This window comes from Fragaria vesca, linkage group LG1, assembly GCF_000184155.1.
Source record: "Fragaria vesca subsp. vesca linkage group LG1, FraVesHawaii_1.0, whole genome shotgun sequence".
In the NCBI taxonomy this organism is placed as follows: Eukaryota; Viridiplantae; Streptophyta; class Magnoliopsida; order Rosales; family Rosaceae; genus Fragaria; species Fragaria vesca.
Genome location: NC_020491.1, coordinates 1,929,674 through 1,950,178, shown reverse-complemented (window position 1 = coordinate 1,950,178; position 20,505 = coordinate 1,929,674). Strand labels below are relative to the sequence as shown.

At 40.6% G+C, this 20,505-nt stretch overlaps 1 pseudogene; it reads left to right on the top strand.

Moving 5' to 3' along the window:
* The first annotated feature begins 4,194 nt into the window (after positions 1-4,194).
* LOC101301432 lies at positions 4,195-19,986 on the top strand (annotated as a pseudogene).
* Positions 19,987-20,505: the final 519 nt, after the last annotated feature.

Sequence of the window (20,505 nt, the reverse complement as noted above, 5' to 3'; positions counted from 1 at the left end):
ATGGCTACTTACCGCCAAGTCCGTTTGATATGGTTTTTACTGTAGGTACGGATCATCATGGGAAAGTGGCTACTGAGAGACTAAATGCTCAGAAGTTTTTGGAGAAAATCAGTAAGATACATGCGACTGTTGAAGCTCAGTTACAGAAGTCCCAGGCACGGTACAAGGCCAAGCATGATAAGCACCGAGTACCTTGTAACTTTGGTGTTGGAGATTTGGTCTGGTTGAAGGTGAGCAAGGAACGTTTGAAAGGTGAATGTAAGAAGTTGAAGCCACTTCGGTACGGTCCTTTCAGTATTCTGCAGCAGATTGGCGACAATGCCTTCAAGCTCGACTTGCCGCCATATTTGGGCATGTATTCAGTTATCAATGCTGAGTACTTGAAGTTGTTTGAACCACCATTGCTTGATGATGATGGGGATGACAAGGTTGTTTTACCACCAGTTGATGACTTGAGGTTTGACAGAGAGGAGCCATTAAAAGAGGATTGCATTTTGGAGCAGAAAGTGACAAAGACACGTCAAGGGGAACGACCCGTATTCCGTATTAGACGCGCCGGTCAAGTTCCTAGTCAATCTAAATGGTTCAGCAAAGAAAAGGGAACTCTTGAGTTTCCTCATCTCCAGTTTTAACTTAAACAGGAGTTTAAGTTTCTAGAAGGGGGAGCCATGATACAGGTGTATCCGAATCCTACTAGGAACTTAGTTAGTTTTCATAGTTAACCATGTCAGGAATTCTATTTCTTACTTAGATTAGGAATAGTCTTCAGGTTAGTTATGGATTCTAGTTCTATAAATAAGAGATGTTTAGTTAGAACTAGACATAGACGAAACAGAAAGTAAACCTTCTGTTTAGAGAATATTGTAGAGCTGTAAACTTTTACAATATTAGTGAAGATATCTTTCTTCAGATTTCTGTCTTGTTACTTTTCCTTTTAAGCTACTAGTAATTCCGCGACTAGGGGCTAACCTGCTTGGTTTTTGTACCAGAGAGAGAGAAAAAGGGCTGGGCTTTGACCACCCCTTGGCCCGGTCCAACCTTCTTATACCACCCAAATCCGAAATAAAACACCCCGAAAAATAATACTGGAATAAAAATTACTTTTTACTAGCTAAAATTTACCATTTTTACCGTTATCATATTTTCTCCCACGAATAATTCCCCGAAATTAATCGTCCCTCAAAACACCTCTAGGGACCGATTAAACTATTACCTCAATAACGGAGACGGTAAAATTCTTATTATAACCAAGCTAGTAAATAAGGTAAAAATTTAAGGGGTCGGGATGTGACAAATTTTCTACAAAGTATTTTCCGAAGTGATTATTCATATTTTATTTGTTAACTTTGCTATTTGAAAAGTTACCGAAAATGGGATTTTTCGGTGGAGCCATACGTTTATAGCTTCTTTTGTAATTGGCAATTTTCATTATTTTGGAGAGTTACCGAAAATGAGATTTTCGGTGGATATGTATAAGGGTATTTATGAGGAGAGTATGTGTATAAATGCTAGCTAGCCATATGTGTCTGTCCACCTTAATGGCGTAGCATATAGCCGCATTATGGTGTGACGTGAGCGTTGGACGTAAGCGTAGTAGCCCTGTATGAGTGTCTAATTCATATAGGGGGTATGGACACATATTTATACACCCGTCTGTCCACCTTAATGGCGTAGTGTAGCACCGCATTAAGGCGTATCGTGAGTGTTGGACGCGAGCGTAGTAGCCTTATATAGACCCATGAATTTATATAGGGAGTATGGACGTGTGTAAATACATACATATATTTCAGAGCCTGGGAGGCTCGATATTTTATTAGATAAAAGTTTTATCGCTTGCAGCATGCATTCGATTTTTCCTTGGAAATTGATTTGGGGAAACATAAATATTTTATTTATTAACTTATCTTTGTCCACTCACTGTAATGTTATTAAATGTTTTCCCCTTGGCCCTTCGTTTTAAAATGCCCTGTCTGCAAATTTCGGGTTTGATCTAGTAAGAGGCAAGGCATAGTCACCCGCATTTCCACCACTTTTCATCAGTAGGTTACCTGTTTAACCTACCCGTGTTTTCTTGCTTCCGCTAGTGTCTAGTAGCTCTGAATACTTTGGGATTAATGTAAATTATTTCGGTGGTGTGCTCGGTCTGTCAATTTCTGTTTATAGTTTCTGAAGGATAAGGTTTTCTGTTTAAGTTGGATATTTATTTGATGTTTGGATGATGTTGTGATAGTTGTGTTTACGGGGAGCGGATGGCTCCAGGAGTTAAGGTTGGATGTGTGTTAGTAGGAGTGTAATTTAAAATTTTTCAGGTAAGGGTTGTTCATTTTCAAGGGAGGTTTCCAATTTTTCAGTAAATCTTTCCTTGGGAGTGGTCTCCGCAAGATTTACTTCGGGTTTCAGGGTGAAATTCGGGGTGGGTCTTGACAGTTGGTATAAGAGCTTTAGGTTTTCTTTTCCTGCCTTCTTGTCACTATCATACTGCCTAAGTAGCACTTAGTGTCTATAGAGTGATGATCCGTCCGCGGCGGATTCATTGGTATTTTATGCTTTTGATGTTATGTGTTATTGGTATGTGTGATAGTTGTGTTAGTCTTATTTATGGACTACTAAATATCTTCTTCCTCAGGTACTATGCCTCCTAGGCACCCACGCCAACCCCCTTGTAGCTACTTCGACCAAAGCCGATGATGGCAATGAGGTCAGGGGACTAGTTGATGATCTTGGGAATATGCTGAGGGATGTTATAGATCGAGCTCCACACCCTCATATAGTGAAGATGAGAGAAGTTTATGAGGCTGGAGCAAGAGAGTTCAAGGGTGCCAAGGGACCCCTTGATGCTTATACTAGGGTTGGAAAAGGCTTTTGCGAGCACAGATTTGCCAGAAAAAAGGAAGGTGAAGATGGCGATGACTATTCTGGATGATTAAGCTCATCATTGGTGGTCCCTCGCTAGCAGAAATATTGATGGTGCTCAGAATATGTCTTGGGAGCAGTTTAAGATACTCTTCTTGGGGCAGTATTTCAGCCCTGCCCACCGCAGCAGGATTCAGTCGGACTTCCTGAACATGAAGAAGAGGGATGATGAAGGTGTCATAGAGTTTGAGCAGAGGTTCACTTCCCTGAGCTACCATGTGTCATATCTGGTTCCTGATGAGAGGTCCAAGATGGAGATGTTCATTGGGGCACTTGGTGGAGTGTTTGCAGATAAGATGACGGGTGTTTATTACTCGACCTTTCTTGATGTTGTTCATGCAGCCATGGCCATTGAGTCTATGGGGATTTATAGTGCTCAGCCACGAGATTTTGGTGGCCCCAGTCAGGGTCCATCCAAGAAGGCTGCTTCATCATCTGCTTCTAGTTCTTCAGCTGGTAGTGGTAGTAGTGGGGGATCGGGTTCTAATTCTCGGTTCAGGGTTAGAGTACGTCATAGGAGACCTGCTAGGAGTCAGTTGGGTAGACCACAGACTGGATAGTATGGTTCTAGTGGCAGCTTTCAAGGTGGGACATCTGGTAGTCAAACTTTTTCATTTGGACAGCAGCAGTATTCTGGATGCTTTGAGTGTGGCAATCAGGACCACTTCAGGAGAGAGTGTCCATTATTGGCTCAGAGGACCACCCCCGCCCCTACTCATCCAGTCGGTCAGTCTTCAGCTAGAGGCTCCAGTAGTGGTACTCAGGGTAATGCATCGGCCAGAGGTGGCTCTCAGCAGGGTAGTGGTCAACGTGGACGTCCCATGACTTACGTTATTAATTTTTGGTCAGCTTGCTTTTGCTTTAATTGATCCCGAAGCCACGCACTCATTTATGTCTAGTAGATTTGCGCTCCATGCCAATGTGCCATCATCACCTCTTCCAAGCGAGTGGCATGTGTCTCTACCCTCCGGTGAGATGATGCGGATAAATTGGGTGTTTAGTGGTTGTGAAGTTTTAGTAGGAGTTCATTTCAAGGCCGATTTAATTCCTTTAGATATAGTGGAGTTTGATGTGATCTTGGGAATGGACTTTTTGGAAGCATATAGAGCTATGGTAGATTGTTTTCAAAAAGTAGTGGTGTTGCGAAGTCTAGATGGATTTGAGGTTACATTTCAAGGGGAAAGAGATGTTATTTCGAGTTGCCTGATTTCAGCTGTTGCTGCTAGAAAATTATTAAATAAAGGCTGTTTGGCGTATTTAGCTCACGTAGTGGATACAAATATGGGAGTTTTGGGAGTAGAAGATATTCCTATAGTAAAGGAGTTTCCAGATGTTTTCCTTAAAGAGTTGCCTGGTTTGCCTCCTGCAAGGGAGATAGACTTCTCTATTGAATTACTTCCCGGAACTATGCCTATCTCTCAGGCTCCAGCGGAATTGAAAGAGTTGAAGACTCAATTGCAGGAGTTGGTAGACAAGGGTTTTATTCGGCCTAGCATGTCTCCATGGGGTGCTTCGGTGTTGTTTGTTAAGAAGAAAGATGGCACCATGAGACTATGCATTGATTATAGGAAATTGAATCAAGTCACGGTGAAGAATAAATATCCTTTGCCCTGTATTGATGATTTATTTGATCAGTTGAGAGGTGCTTCTGTTTTCTCCAAGATTGACTTGAGATCTGGTTATCATCAGTTACGGATCCGAGAGGGTGACATACCCAAGACTGCTTTTCGATCACGTTTTGGTCATTATGAATTTGTGGTGATGCCTTTTGGACTTACTAATGCACCCGCAGCGTTCATGGATCTCATGAATAGGGTGTTTAGTCCATATCTTGAACGTTTTGTGATCGTATTCATAGATGACATCTTAGTTTACTCAAGAAGTGAGAAGGAGCATGCCAAGCATCTAAGAATAATATTGCGGACTTTGAGAAATTCTCAGTTGTATGCTAAGTTAAGCAAGTGTGAGTTTTGGCTAGATAAAGTGGGATTCTTAGGTCATGTGGTTTCGGCAGAAAGAGTTAGTGTGGATCCCCAAAAGGTGGAAGCAGTGTCAAATTGGAGAAGACTCACCACTGTGACGGAGATCCGTAGTTTATTGGGATTAGCACACTACCAGAACAAGCACTTCAACCGACGAAAAATTTTCGTCGGCCTGTTAGCTTAATTCGTCGGCTAAGATCTTAGCCGACGAGCCATCGTCGGCTAAGATTTCGTCGGGAAAAGGTCGTCTGTGATGACTTTAGCCGACGAAAAAAAAAAATTCGTCGGCTATAGTCCCGCAGTTTAGCCGACGAAAAATATGTCGTCGGTTTTTTTCCCAGACTTTAGCCGACGAAACAATTAAGATATTCGTCGGCTAAAGTCTATAATAAAAAATTTTTTTCCAGACTATAGCCGACGAAATATAGTATGTTTCGTCGGCTAAACCTTATAAAAAAATTTTAAAAAATAACTATAGCCGACGAAATATAGTATGTTTCATCGGCTAAACCTTATAAAAAATTTTAAAAAATAACTATAGCCGACGAAATATGCCATAATTCGTCGGCTAAACTTTATAAAAAAATTTAAAAAATAACTATAGCCGACGAAATATGCTATAATTTGTCGGTTAAACCTTATAAAAAATTTAAAAATACTATAGCCGACGAATAAACCTTTAAATATCGTCGGCTAAACCTTTAAATATCGTCGGTTAAAGTTGTTGGTTTTTGAAAAAAAACCTAGCAGAAACTTTCGGCCACCTCCAATTACCACCAAAATTTGACAGAATCTTCTTCTCAACATTTCGAACAACTTTCTAGAAGAAGTCAAAGCCCAATTCTAAGCCTAAATAGATCAATTGAATCAAAATAAAAAAATCCCCAATTTTAAACCCTAAAAACTTCAAATCTTCGATTCTCCTCACACACACCGAATCGAGGTACCAAATTCTAGGGGAATGTAGTACTAATCAAACTCAACTTATCCATATATAGAACTCACCAAATGGTGACCTGAGGAAGGAGAAATTCGATCGACACCAAATCCGAACCGGCGGAGTTTTGGAGCTCGATTTATCTCTCACGGCGGCACCACTCGATGCACCACCTATCCAGCAATGAAGTAGAGACGACGGCGAAGCTTTTGGGACAAGTGTGGCGGTCTCCGGTGGCTTGACGGCGGAGCTAGGCCGAGAAGAAAATCTGGCAGGCGAAATAGACTTCTTACCATCCACCTTCGGTAATATAAAGAACTTTAGCCGACGAAATTCTTTATTTTCGTCGGCTAAACTCTTTTGAAAAATTTTGGTTGACCGCCAAAAAAATTTTGGTTGAAAATTTTGAAAATTTTAGACTTTAGCCGACGACTTTTCATATATTTTCGTCGGCTAAAGTCCTTTGAAAATTTTCCTCCAAATTTGGTTTACCGCCCAAAAATTTTTGACCTTAGCCGACGACTTTTTTAATATCTCGTCGGCTAAAGTCTATAAATTCATGAAAACGCTCATATCTCCCTCTATATTACGTAGCTTGATCAAACCTTCCACACGAAAAACTTTCACGTAGATGAGACGCAACCGCCTATATAAAAATTTTGAGACATTTGCCTTCCGACGATAGGGCTCCCCCATAGGGAATAATAACGGTAAATAGGATTGACCGCTACTATCGGCACCGAGACTTTACCCGATTTACATGATTTTTGAACCATAGCCGTATTTCACCATTCTGAACACATCTTATTTCACGAGATTTTTGATAATTTTACTTCCTATATAGAGTTGGTTCACAAAGTTGTATAACCTACTAAACAAGTTATACGACATTAGTAGACACGTTGTGATTCCGATGACTAAAATTCACAAACCAAAATTCGACCTTCAGATATGATCATTATGACAAAAGATGTCTATGGTAAAAAATTCAACTGGATCCGACAACGTTAAGGACTCGATCGAAACGGGTAACCCTAATCCATCGTCACTTATCAAACGAAAACGCTCATATCTCCCTCTATATTACGTGGTTTGGTCAAACCTTCCACACAAAAAACTCTCACGTAGATGAGACGCAACTGCCCATATAAAAATTTTGAGACATTTACCTTCCGACGATAGGGCTCCCAATAGGGAATAATAACGGTAAATAGTAGACACGTTGTGATTCCGATGACTAAAATTTTCGACCGTCCGATATGATCATTATGACGAAAGATGTCTATGGTAAAAAATTCAACTGGATTCGACAACGTTAAGGGCTCGATCGAAACGGTCAACTCTAATCGGAAATAAGAAAACTACATTTTGAAGCCCTAAACGGACTCGGATGGCCAAAAAGGCCCATACATCATGGCATAAGCGATGGTTTGACTCGAAGGGCCATTACGCTTCTGGAAAGGTATCACAATAGTCAATCGGACACCAAAAACCAAATCTGTAGCATAGTGAATAATAAGGGTAAATTGCATTGAACGAAACTATCGGCACCGAGACTTTACCAGAATACCGTGATTTTTCAACCGTAAACGTATTTCACCATTTTGGTCATATCTTATTTCACGACTTTTTTGCGTTTGAAGGTTCTACGTATAGTTTTTTCTTCCCAGATGAGTTGTTGTCCAGATCTGCAAATATAAGGCACTTTAGCCGACGAAATTATATTTTTAGTCGGCTAAACTTTTAAAAATTTCGTCGGCTAAAGTTCACAGACTATAGCCGACAAAAAAAATTATTCAGACGATGAAATTTTAATTTTGTCGGCTAAAGTTGACCATAGCCGACGAAAATTTTTAATTAGCCGACGAAAAAATAATTCGTCGGCCTGGTTTTTTTATTTTCGTCGGCTAAAGTCTTTCTTCTAGTAGTGGCAGGTTATTATTGGCGCTTTGTGCAAGATTTTTCAAAGATTGCTGCTCCTCTTACAAGGTTGACCAAGAAGGGAGTTAAGTTCGAATGGTCAGATCAGTGTGAACAAAGTTTCTAGGAATTGAAGAATCGTTTGACTAGTGCTCCTGTTTTGGCACTTCCAGATGATAGTGGGGAGTATGTAGTTTTTTGTGATGCTTCTAGACGTGGTCTAGGTGGGGTATTGATGTAGCATGATCGAGTTATTGCTTACGCTTCTAGGCAATTGAAGCCACATGAGATAAATTATCCCACTCATGATCTAGAGCTTGCAGCGGTAGTTTTTGCTCTCAAGTTGTGGAGACACTATCTTTATGGAGCCAAGTGTCAGATTTTTACCGATCACAGTTGTGGAAGCTCATAGTTCCGCTTATGCTGCTCATCCGGGTAGCATAAAAATGTATCGGATTTTGAAGGATTATTATTGGTGGCCAAACATGAAGAGGGAAATTGCAGCTTTTGTGAGTAGATGTCTGATTTGTCAGCAAGTAAAGGCTGAAAGGCAGAAGCCTTCTAGTTTGCTTGAGCCGTTGCCAATTCCAATGTGGAAATGGGACCACATCACCATGGATTTTGTTTTCAGTTTACCTCGTACCCGTGAAGGGCATGACGGCATTTGGGTGATTGTGGATAGACTCACCAAGTCTGCACATTTCTTGCCAGTGGGAAAGAAGTACAAATTGGATAATTTGGCAGAACTTTATGTGAATGAAATTGTGAGGCTTCATGCTGTACCTGAATCAATAGTGTCAGATCGGGATCCTAGATTTGCTTCTAAATTCTGGGGAGCTCTTCAAGCAGCTTTAGGTACCCGATTACACTTCAGCACTGCTTTTCATCCTCAGACTGATGGGCAGTCCGAGAGGACTATTCACACTTTGGAGGATATGTTGAGGGCTTGTGCTTTGCAGTTCAGAGGGAGTTGGGATAAAAACCTATCTTTGATAGAATTTGCTTACAATAATAGCTATCATTCTGGCATTAGTATGGCTCCCTTTGAAGCACTTTATGGGAAGCAGTGTCGTACGCCTTTGTGTTTGAATGAAGTAGGGGAAAAAGAGCTTTGTGGCCCAGAGTTAATCCATGATACGAATGAGAAGATTAAAGTGGTCAGAGATAGACTCAAGGCCGCTCAAAGTAGGCAGAAGAGTTATGCAGATGTCCTTAGGAAAGACCTTGAGTTTCAAGTGGGTGATTGGGTGTTCTTGAAATTATCTCCTTGGAAATGGGTGGTACGTTTTGGTAAGCGCGGGAAGCTTAGCCCGAGGTATATTGGCCCTTATGAGATTATAGAGCGAGTTGGCTCACTTGCTTATCGGTTACTTTTGCCTCCAGAGTTATCCAAAAAGATACATAATGTGTTTCATATATCCATGCTTCGCAAATATATTACTGATCCCTCTCATGTGCTGCAAGAGTAGCTGATTAGTTTGACGAAAAATTTGACCTATGAAGAGGAACCGGTTCAGATTCTCGACCGAAAGGAGCAAATGCTTAGGAACAAGACAATCCCACTTGTCAAGGTGCTTCGGAGAAGTCATCAAGTAGAAGAAGCTACTTGGGAATCAAAAGAGCAAATGATGCAGCAGTATCCCTATCTCTTCGAATGACAGGTATGTAAATTTCAAGGACGAAATTTTTATAAGGAGGGGAGAATTGTCACATCCCGACCCTTAAATTTTTTACCTTATTTACTAGCTTGGTTATAATAAGAATTTTACCATCTTCGTCATAGAGGTTATAGTTTAATTGGTCCCTAGAGAGGTTTGGGGGACGGTTATTTTCGGAGGATTATTCGTAGGAAAAAAATATTACGACGGTAAAAATGGTAAATTTTTAGTTAGTAAAAAGTAATTTTTATTAGGGTATTATTTTTCGGGGTGTTTTATTCTAGAATTGGGTTGGTTTAAGAGTGTTGGACCGGTTTGGTGGAGGCCCAAAACCATTTTCTCTCTTCCCTCTTTTTCTTCCCGGTTCTCTATCTCCCCCGAGTCCTCCTGCTGCCCGATCTTCCGGCCGCCTGTCCGCCGCCGTCTGGCCGCCTGAGACTGCCGCACCGATCCCAAACGGTCGGCCTCCGACCCAGCTTCCATTCTAGGCCGGTGAGAGCCGCCCTAGCTCCGCCGTGAAGGAGTTCTCTCCCCCAAAAGGCCCGACTGCCGTGGTGGTTCCATCGCCGGAACACTCTCGTCCGGCCGCCAAAGCCGGCGATCCTTGGCTCAAAAGAAAGCTCTCCTCCCGTGCAGCAACCCCTCCAAAGGTCTCACCCTCTCTTGACCTAGGTAAGGAGAAATGTGGAGTTGATTTTTCTAGGGCTTTTAGGATGTTTTTGCTCGATTGACCTAGTTAGGCTTAGAATTGATGTTTGTGCTAGTTAGGAAAGTTGTAAAGGGGGTTGAGAGGAAGATGCTGTCAAAATTTCATAGGCATTGGAGGTCGCCGGAGTCGGCCTCCTGTCACTGCTGCCGGCGGAGCTGGCGCCGGCGCTAGTTGGGAGATTTTTATGGATTTAAATGTGGAATATTAAGGGGAGTTTATTGATGTGAATTATGCAATTTTTGGAGGAGTTTTGGTTAGGTTTGTGAATTTCCGAAGTTTGGTATTTTTGGTTACTTAATGTAGAATCCGGCCGTTGGATTAAAATTGTTTGCGGAGCTGGCGCCGGCGCCGGCGCCGGCGCTAGTGGGGAGATTTTTATGGATTTAAATGTGGAATATTAAGGAGAGTTTATTGATGTGAATTATGCAATTTTTGGAGGAGTTTTGGTTAGGTTTGTGAATTTCCGAAGTTTGGTATTTTTGGCGGTTAATTAATGTAGAATCCGGCCGTTGGATTAAAGTTGTTTAATCTGTGGGAAGGTGTAGTTACGGCTGCTGGTTCTAGGGCTGAGGTGTGGACCATTTTGAAGTTAGGCATTGATGAGCGTGTTTATAGCTCTCGGTTAATTTTTGCCTATTTTGTGTAAATATTGGATTTTCGGCTAGGAAATTAATATTATATTGGAACAGGACGTGAGGAGGCTCGAGCAGACGAGGCCCCAAATCGACATCAGGCTTAGGCCTAATTGGTGAGTGGACTTTTATTTTAAATAATATGCATGCTATGGTTTTGGTTGAACATTTAAAATTGTTGGAGTTTTGATATCATTTAATTTTGACACTTTTATTTCTTTTGGAGAGTTACCGAAAAATGGGATTTTTCGGTGAGTATAATTATGTATATTGAGGAGAGTATGTATACAAATGCTAGCTAGCTATGTGTGTCTGTTCACCTTAATGGTGTAGCATATAACCGCATTATGGTGTGACGTGAGCGTAGTAGCCCTATATGAGTGTTTAATTTATATATGGGGTATGGACACATATTTATACACCCGTCTATCCACCTTAATAGCGTCGTGTAGCACCACATTAAGGCGTGACGAGAGCGTTGGACGCGAGCGTAGTAGCCCTATATATAGACCCATGAATTTATATAGGGAGTATGGACGTGTGTAAATACATACATATATTTTAGAGCCTGGGAGGCTCGATATTTTATGAGATAAAAGTTTTATCGCTTTCAGCATGCATTCGATTTTTTCTTGGAAATTGATTTGGGAAAACATAAATATTTTATTTATTAACTTATCTTTGTCCACTCACTGTAATGTTATTAAATGTTTTCCCCTGGGCCCTTCGTTTTAAAATACCCAGACTGCAGAGTTGGGGTTGGATCTAGTAGGAGGCGAGGCATAGTCACCCGCATTTCCACCACATTTCATCAGTAGGTTACCTGTTTAACCTACCCGTGTTTTCTTGCTTCCGCTAGTGTCTAGTAGCTCTGAATACTTTGGGATTAATGTAAATTATTTCGGTGGTGTGCTCGGTCTGTCCATTTCTGTTTAGAGTTTCTGAAGGATAAAGTTTTCTGTTTAAGTTGGATATTTATTTGATGTTTGGATGATGTTGTGTTGTTGATGTTGTGATGGTTGTGTTTGCGGGGAGCGGATGGCTGCAGGAGTTAAGGTTGGATGTGTGTTAGTAGTAGTGTAATTTAAAATTTTTCAGGTAAGGGTTGTCCATTTTCAAGGGAGGTTTTGCTAATTTTTTGGTAAATCTTTTCTTGGGAGTGGTCCCCGCAAGATTTACTTCTGGTTTTAGGGTGAAATTCGGAGTGGGTCTTGATAGCGCACATAAAGAATATCTAGAAAGATATAGAATATCCTAGATCACTTACTTGATTGACAGGGCAATATATCTTCTTCTTTTTTCTGTCAAAGATTTACTTGCGATATACATAGGTGTACATTTGGGTTTGATGATTTATGTAATTTATGTATAGAAAGGGTTTCTATCTATTAATGTAATCTTTTTTCTTCTCGTTGCAAACAATTTAATTAGTCTGATAGGAAGCATAGTTGGGAAACTTTGAATGGATGTGATTTCTAGTTATACAAATGGCACATGCAACTTGATTATCAGCTAATGCATTTTGAACCTTGACCTTCTTGACTGATATGAAAAGATAACAAAATCGAGCCTATTTTTGACATTATATGTATTACTCAGTATATAACGCATAAGTAGTAGTTTGCAATTCGTTTTCCTTTTCTTCTTTTGTGTTGCAACCATACAAATTCTCTTTCTTTCTACTAATGTAGTCTATACGTCTTTTTATTATTATATTTTTATCAAAGAGTAATTCATTCATTAATGAAATAGTATATCAATGGATTTTTAGTGGCCTCATCAAACCTAATAATACATTAGAAAGAATCCGTTCAATGCCCATTTAAAAACAAAACAAAACGAAAAAAAAAATACACAATGCACACCTATGTGTTACGCGTTAATAATAAGTTTAATGTTAAACAAAAGACTTGATGTTTTGTTTTTTTAACATCAGTAAAATGTGTTAATGCTTTGAATGAATTTATTTTGTTAATGTTGACCTTGTCAACAAGGGATAAAAATATATTAATATGTGTGTTCCGAATTTTTGTTTCAGATCGTTTATTATTTTGTTACAGTTTTAAATATTAAATTGTTGTTCGGGAGTGTTGTGCCTTTTAAAAAAATTCACAAGCTAAGATACACAATGTCATGAGTTCGTGGATATTTTAGATAATTGTTTGGATAACCGAGCTATTTTTAGAAATTTTTGAAAGTTTCTGATTAAAGAAATATTAAAGAAAATTAGAAAACATATGCGATCAGGACCGCTTATTTTCTCCAATAAGCACCGAACTGCCGCTCTACCAATACGGCGTCGTTTTGTCCCCCAACGACTACTCAATCTTCAACCACCTCCCGAATCTCCTCACACTCGACAACTCCCCCTACAAGCGCACTCGCCTACTCGACTCCACTCACCACACCCTAGCAGCCTCCTCAGCCTACCAGCTTTACCCTTCTCCTTCGGTGGTGGCGCCATGTGGCAGAAGGCTGGCGAGTGAGAGGCGGCAGAGCGGGCAGACGCTGAGCGACAAGACGCGGTGCCTGCAGAAGCTGCTTCCCTGGGAGAACAAGATGGACACCGCCACCATGCTCGAGTCGGCGCACCGCTACGTTCGCTTCCTCCAAGCTCAGGTCGCCGCGCTCCAGGCCATGCCTATCGTCGCCTCCGACTTCTCCCTCCCCGTCCTAACACGTGGCGGCGGAGAGGATTGGTTTTGGGGGAGATGCGGTCCTGGGTTTTTAGTTTTTACTGTGGTTTGATTTTTTTTGGTGGCTAACCCCGTTTGGCTTTTCTGTTACTACAGGTGAGACCCACAGAGTGGGTCAAAGTGTACCAAAGTGCACTGAATCCCAGCAAAAACTTATACCAAAACTATATCCCAAATGATGTGGAGGACACAAACTTGTACCAAAACTATATGCCAAATGATATGGCACCGTGCCATCTCTTACATGGGTTTGAATTTCTGAAACTATTTTCATATTTTTTTAATAGGTAATTATTTCCAAATTATGTCATTTCAAATTATACCAAAATTATATATCTCAAATTATGTCATTACAAATTTTTAAATGGAGTTTTCTTCTCTTCAGCAAAACTCCAATCTAACAATAGTTTCACGTGTTGGTCATATTTTTGGTTTTTGGATTTCAATTATATAGAACTACAATAGTTATATATGCACCCTAATAATGGAAAATGTATTAATTAATCGGTGTGATTAACTCTCGTGTCATGATTAATTGGAGATTCGTTCCAAGTCCAATTAACCTGGAGTTCTTCACTACTTCATACCCGAGGGACCTTGTTCATGAACATTTGATATTCATACATTGATTATATGGTGGCAATTTCAATTGTATCTGATATCTCAGTTAATGAGATAATTTAGGACTGTAATACCCCAGATTTTCATATTATTTTCCTAGTATTATTTATGAAATTAATGAAGGATTATTTGTGGGAAATTCCTTTCGTTTCATATGTGTGAAGTTGAAGTTTCGGGAGTCAATTTTATTAAGGTGTCTTGACTTATAAGAGGCAAAAAGTTGATTTTCTTATCCGTAAGTTATTTTCAAAATCTTTCTTTAAGAAAGTTGTAGAGTTTGGCGATACGAGTTCGTAGACATGCGGCACGCGTAAAACGGATGTCGTATGAAAAAGATAGGGTCAGAGGAAGTTAGTTTCCGATTTTGGAAGATGTATAAATAGAAAAATGTGTGGGTTATTTCAGAAAACCCTAAAATTGCAGAAAAACCCCTAGCAATTTCTATCTCTCTCTCTCTCTCTCTCTCCCGTCTCCATTTTCACCCTCAAACTTCTTCCGGCCATAACTCGGCCATCCTTTGACAGATTTGGGCGTGCTTGGTATTGTTGGAAAGCTCTCACTCCCCTCTTTCTATTCATACAAGCCTCACACCCTATAGAGCACTATGCGTGGCGCAGCAAGGCCCGCAAGTTACTACTGCCGCCGGCGATGAAGCTCCGACCGATTCCGGCGACATCGAGGTTTGAGGCTGCCCATTTCTGGAAGTTCTTATCCTTTTGAGCATGATGATACCAACCTTGAAACCCAATTCGAAGCGTGGAGCTTTTGAGTTCAAAGTGCTCCTTGTTTCTTTCCGGCGACATTTTCGGCCTCTTTCTGGCCGAATTGGCTTTGGCCACAGGTATGAAAAGTGTTCAATTTGATGTGACCTACAAGTTTGTTGTTGGGAGCTTGCTCAGATTTGAAGTTGATGGGGTGGCGCGTGGGGCCCACTGGCCGCCGCCTGTGGTGGCGCGTGGCAGCGCGTCCAGCAGTGTTGTAGCTTTAGTTTCTTTGGTTAGCTAACTCTTGTTGTTGTGAGCATGTTGAGTTGTGGAAATTTTAGGTTATGAGTAAGAATTGCATGCTAGGTTCTATGTTATTCATAGGTGTTTTGGGAGGTTGTGAACTTTAGAAGTTTGAGAATTAGAAGCAGCAGTTTTGGGTCGTTAAATTCGACGACCTTGGAAGGTTGTCCTTTGGGCAAACCCTCGATTTAAGTTTTGGGTTAAGAGGGCAAGTATTACTTTTTAGTTTGAATGGTTACCAAGGTTATTAATTAGGTAGTTTGTGGAGTTGTTAGTGAGCTTGTTCCTTGTGTTTTTTATGAAGACGCAGCGGGAGTATTTAGGTGAGTAAATCTCACCAAGGTTCACTTTGGGACCAATTATTTATGGTTATTTTGATGATGATTGTGATGATGATTATGATGATTATAATTTAAAAATTATGTTTTTGTTTGTTTTAAAATATATGAGCTTGATCGCCAACGGCTCATAGGTAAGTTAAAACAAGTTTTCCTATTATATGATTATTTTTAAGGTTCATGCGATCATAATGTTTTTTGGCTATTGATAGATTATTCTTGTGGGGATATCTATGTTTGTTCGTATAAATATATCTATGTGGAAGGATATAATTTTTATGATATGCTCCTTGTGTTGATTGATGATGATTTTTGTCATATCCTGACTCTTAAATTTTTACCATATTTACTAGCTTGGTATTAATAAAAGTTTTACCGTCTTCGTTAATGAGTTTATAGTTTCAAAGGTCCCTAGAGGGGTTTTAAGGGACGATTTTTTCGGAGGAATAATTCGTTGGAGAAAAATGTGACGACGGTAAAATGGTAAATTTTAGCTAGTAAAAAGTAATTTTTATTAGGGTATTATTTTGAGGTGTTATTTTTGGAGTTGGGTTAGTATTAGTTTGGGTTAGGGGACTGGTTGGGAGGCCCAATTCCTTCTCTTTTTCTTTCTCTTCTCTTCTCTCCCGAGTTTCCCTCGAGCTCTCTTCTCGCCGGAAACCAGCTGTCACCAGCTGCCACCGTCCGGCCAGCAACCGGCCGCCGCTCCACTCTAGTTCGGACGCCCGCCGTCTCCTCTCTCTTTCTGGCCAAGTGTTCGAGCCGGCGACGCCACCAGAGAGGAGAAAACCCGCCGGACAGCCCTTCGCCGGAGTTCCCTCCTCCGGCCACCATAGGTCGGGATTTCTGGCTCATCTTGTAGCCCTCATCAAGGTTAGTGATTCCTCAAAAGGAATCGACTTAATTCGATCTTGGTAAGGAGAGATGTTTAATTGAAGTTCTAGGGATTTATGGATGTTTGGTTTGATTACCCTAGTTAGCCTTAGAATTAGACTAAGTGCTAGTTATGAAAGTTGTTGTACATGATGAGAGGATTATTCTGTTAAAATTTGAGAAGCATTGGAGGTCGCCGGAGTACGGCTGCCGGCCGCCGCCCCTTAAGGGTAGTTTTTCCTGTTTTTGAGATGGTTTTAATAAGAGGAGTTTATTGAAGTATAGTTTGGAATTTTTGGAGGAGTTTTGATAGGGTTTGGGATTTTTCATTGCTTAAGGTTTGTGGCGGTTATTAGATTGGAATTGCGGCAGTTGGTTTAGCAAGTCTTAAATTCTAAAAAGGTTAATTTTCGGCTATCGGTAAGTGCGGAGTAATGTGAGCCTAATTAGATTAAAAGTAGAGAAGTTGGGCAAGAGAGATGAAATTATAGGCTTCCTTTTATTTCAGAAATTTTATTAAAGTTTTATCCTAGTATCGAGGCTTAATAATTATTTATTGTTTAGGATGTGAGGAGGATCATTTGGAGGAAGCCTCGGGTCGTCGGCAAGCATAGCCGAGCACTGTGAGTGGACCTTTGATTTGAATGCCATGCATGCATTAAAGTTTATTTAATTTTCAAAGGCATTTTGGAGATTTATTATTTTCTTGGATTAATGAGTTCCATTTATTTTTCGGGAACTCTCTTGAGCATTTTAATTGACATGTGGGACATGTAAAGTGATTTATATTATTACGCAATATTTCTAGGTACGGTTGGGGACTGTACTAAGCTAAATGGATTTTATATTATTTTTGGGGAAGTGATATTCTTGATTATTTATTATTTTACTTCACCATAAAATGGTTGATTTATATTGATTATTGCTAGCTAACCTTATTAGCGGTCCTCATCATATGTGAGTCGCTATTATAGCCTTATTAGCGGTCTTCTTCATATATATGTAAGTAAAGCGCATAGCGTGGGACGTTGTTATAGCCTGGGAGGCAACCAATCGGTATTTATATTTATATGTTAGCTAGCCATTATTAGCGACTACTCACCATAGGTGAGTAATGCGTTTAGCGTGGGACGTTATTATAGCCTGGCAGGCTCCGACCCTAGCCTGGCAGGCTCATCGTTATGGTGAAACCTCTTCCCCATTTTTATTGATTTATTGGGAACCAATGGGATTGGTTCATTCTTTTGTCTCTATATATTTTCGGGAAAATTTCCAAGAGTGGCATGCATAAATATTTTTCTCAATAGAAAATATGGGAAAAGCATTAATTTTGATTTTAAGGCTCTATTAAGTCAGTATTTTATTATTTATTTTTGTCCACTCACGCTAACGTTTTAAATGCTTCTCCCTTGGGCCTTTTGTTTTTAAATGCCCAGTCTACAGAGTTCGGTTCGGCGAGTGTAGACGGCGAGTCATATTTTCCACCACTTTCAGTTTTCATTCGTAGGTTACCTGTTTAACCTATTTGTGTATTTTCTGGTTTCCTATTAGTTGCTCTGATAACCATGGGATGTCTTAAATGAATTTATGTTTATGTGTGTTAAGAGCTTATGACTCCACTTAGGAGTGATGGAAAAGATTCATTTGGTTTGTTTGTATGAGAACTTAAATTCATGAAATTATTTTGAATTATTACTTTTGTTGAGGTGGTGGATGTTTATTTGGGGGAGCAGGTGGCTCCAGGAGATGTGGATTAAATTGTTTTAGAAGTGTTTGGGTGTTTAGTGATTTTCTTTCAGGTAGGGTTACTCATTTTCAAGGGAGATTATGCCAAAATTTTGGTAGAATTTCCCTTGAGGTGGGTCCCGCAGGGTTTATTCCGGATTTCAAAGCCTGACAATTGGTATCAGAGCATTAGGTTATCCGATTCTTGTCTTTCCTTATCACTACCATATATGCTTAGTAACACTTAGTATCATTAGAGTGATGGTCCGACCGTGGCGAATCCATTAGCATTTTATGCTTAGATGCTAAGTGTTTATTAAGTATGTGGGTAGTTGTCTTTTCCATGTTTCTTGTGCTAAATATTTTATTCTCAGGTAATTAACATGCCTCCTCGCCGAGCTCCTAGGCAGAATCATCCAGGGGGAGATGATAAGGAAGCACAGAGTGGTTTTATGAATGTTATGGAGGAGTTCTTTCAGCGTTTTAGCACGAGCATGGTCCTTGAGATATATTATGATAGAGCTTATAAGAATGGAACTAGAGCGTTTAGCCATGCTGTTGAGCCCTTGGATGCTCGTAATTGGGTAGAGACCATTGAGAAAATGTTTATTCAGGTGAGATGCCCCGAGGATAGGCTACCCAGTTTTTGGAGAAGGAAGCATGGCATTGGTGGCTTGATTTGAGTAGAGGTATGGGTGATGTTGCTAATCATATGACCTGGGATTAGTTTACAGCTCTTTTTAGAGAGCGATATATTAGTCATGCTCAAGTCAACCGAATGAGAGAGGAGTTCCTGAATCTGAAGAAGAGTGATGATATGACGGTGATGGTTTTTGAGCAGCGATTGCGGGAGTTGTCATATTATGTGCCTGATTTGGTGAAGACAGAGCAGAAGAAGATTTATCACTTCTCCAAGGGCCTTGGTGGTATTTATGCAAACAAGATGACAGCAGTGCCATATCAGTCATTTCACCAGGCCGTGACTTTTGCTCTGAATATTGAGGCACAGGAGTTGGCAGCTAGCCGTCTTCGTGATTCTAGTGGTCATAGTCAGGGTTCATCAAAGAAATTGGCGTCCACCTCTGGTTCTGGATCATCTACTGGCAGTGGACATGGTAGCAGTTCGAGTTCTGTCTCTGGTTTTAGAGGGAAATTCAAGAGGCATGGTAGTAGATCCTTCAAGAATTTTATTGGGCGTCAGCTTGGGCGATTCAGGAGTGGATCGAGCAGTAGGAGTGGGACTTCTGGTGGACAGTCTTTTCAGTCTGGGCAGAGTCAGTTTCAGCCAGGGGGATGTTTTCAGTGTGGTCAGCTAGATCACTTCAAGAAGAATTGTCCCCTTCTGACTCAGGGAGTCACATATGCTCCTACTCAGGCCATGGGTCAGACATCAGCTGGTGGTTCTAGTAGTGGTACTTGCGTCATGGCTCCAGCGAGAGGCAGCTTTCAACAGGGCAGAGGACATAGAGGTCGCCCTCCCACTACACATGCTAGGCTCCATGCTATGACGCAGCAGGAGGGACGTACCTCCCCGGATGTCATCATTGGTACGTTATTAATTTTCGGTCATCTTGCTTTTATATTGATAGACCCTAGAGCGACGCATTCTTTTATGTCTAGTAGATTTTCATTTCTCGCCAATGTGCCATCCTCGCCACTTCCAGGCGAAATGCAGGTTTCCTTGCCCTCTGGGCATGTGATGAAGATAGATTGGGTATTTAAAGGTTGTGAAGTGTTGTTAGAGGGTCTTAGTTTCAAAGTTGATTTGATTCCATTAGATATTGTGGAGTTTGATGTAATCTTGGGTATGGACTTTTTAGAGGCACATAGAGCTATGATTGATTGCTTCCGAAAAGTAGTGGTGTTACGAAGTCCTGGAAAGCCTGAGGTTACATTTCAAGGGGAGCGGGATGTTGTTTCAAGTTGTTTGATTTCAGCTGTTGCTGCTAGGAAATTGTTGAATAAAGGGTGTTAGGCTTATTTAGCCCATGTGGTGGACACTAGAAAGGGAGAGGTGAGAATGGAAGATATCCCTATAGTTAATGAGTTTCCTGATGTTTTTCCATATGAGTTGCCTGGTTTGCCTCTTGTAAGGGAGATAGATTTTACAATTGAGCTACTTCCTGGAACGGCGCCTATTTCTCAAGCGCCTTATAGAATGGCACCTGTAGAATTAAAAGAGTTAAAAACTCAACTGCAGGAGTTGGTGGATAAGGGTTTTATTCGGCCTAGTATGTCTCCTTGGGGTGCTCCAGTGTTATTTATCAAGAAGAAAGATGGCACCATGAGACTATGTGTGGACTATAGGAAGTTAAACCAGTTTACGATAAAGAATAAATATCCTTTGTCTCGCATTGATGATTTATTCGATCAGTTGAGGGGTGCCACAGTCTTCAAAGATTGATTTGAGATCAGGATATCATCAGTTGCAGATTCGGGAAAGTGATATAGCTAAGACTGCTTTTCGATCACGTTATGGTCATTATGAGTTTGT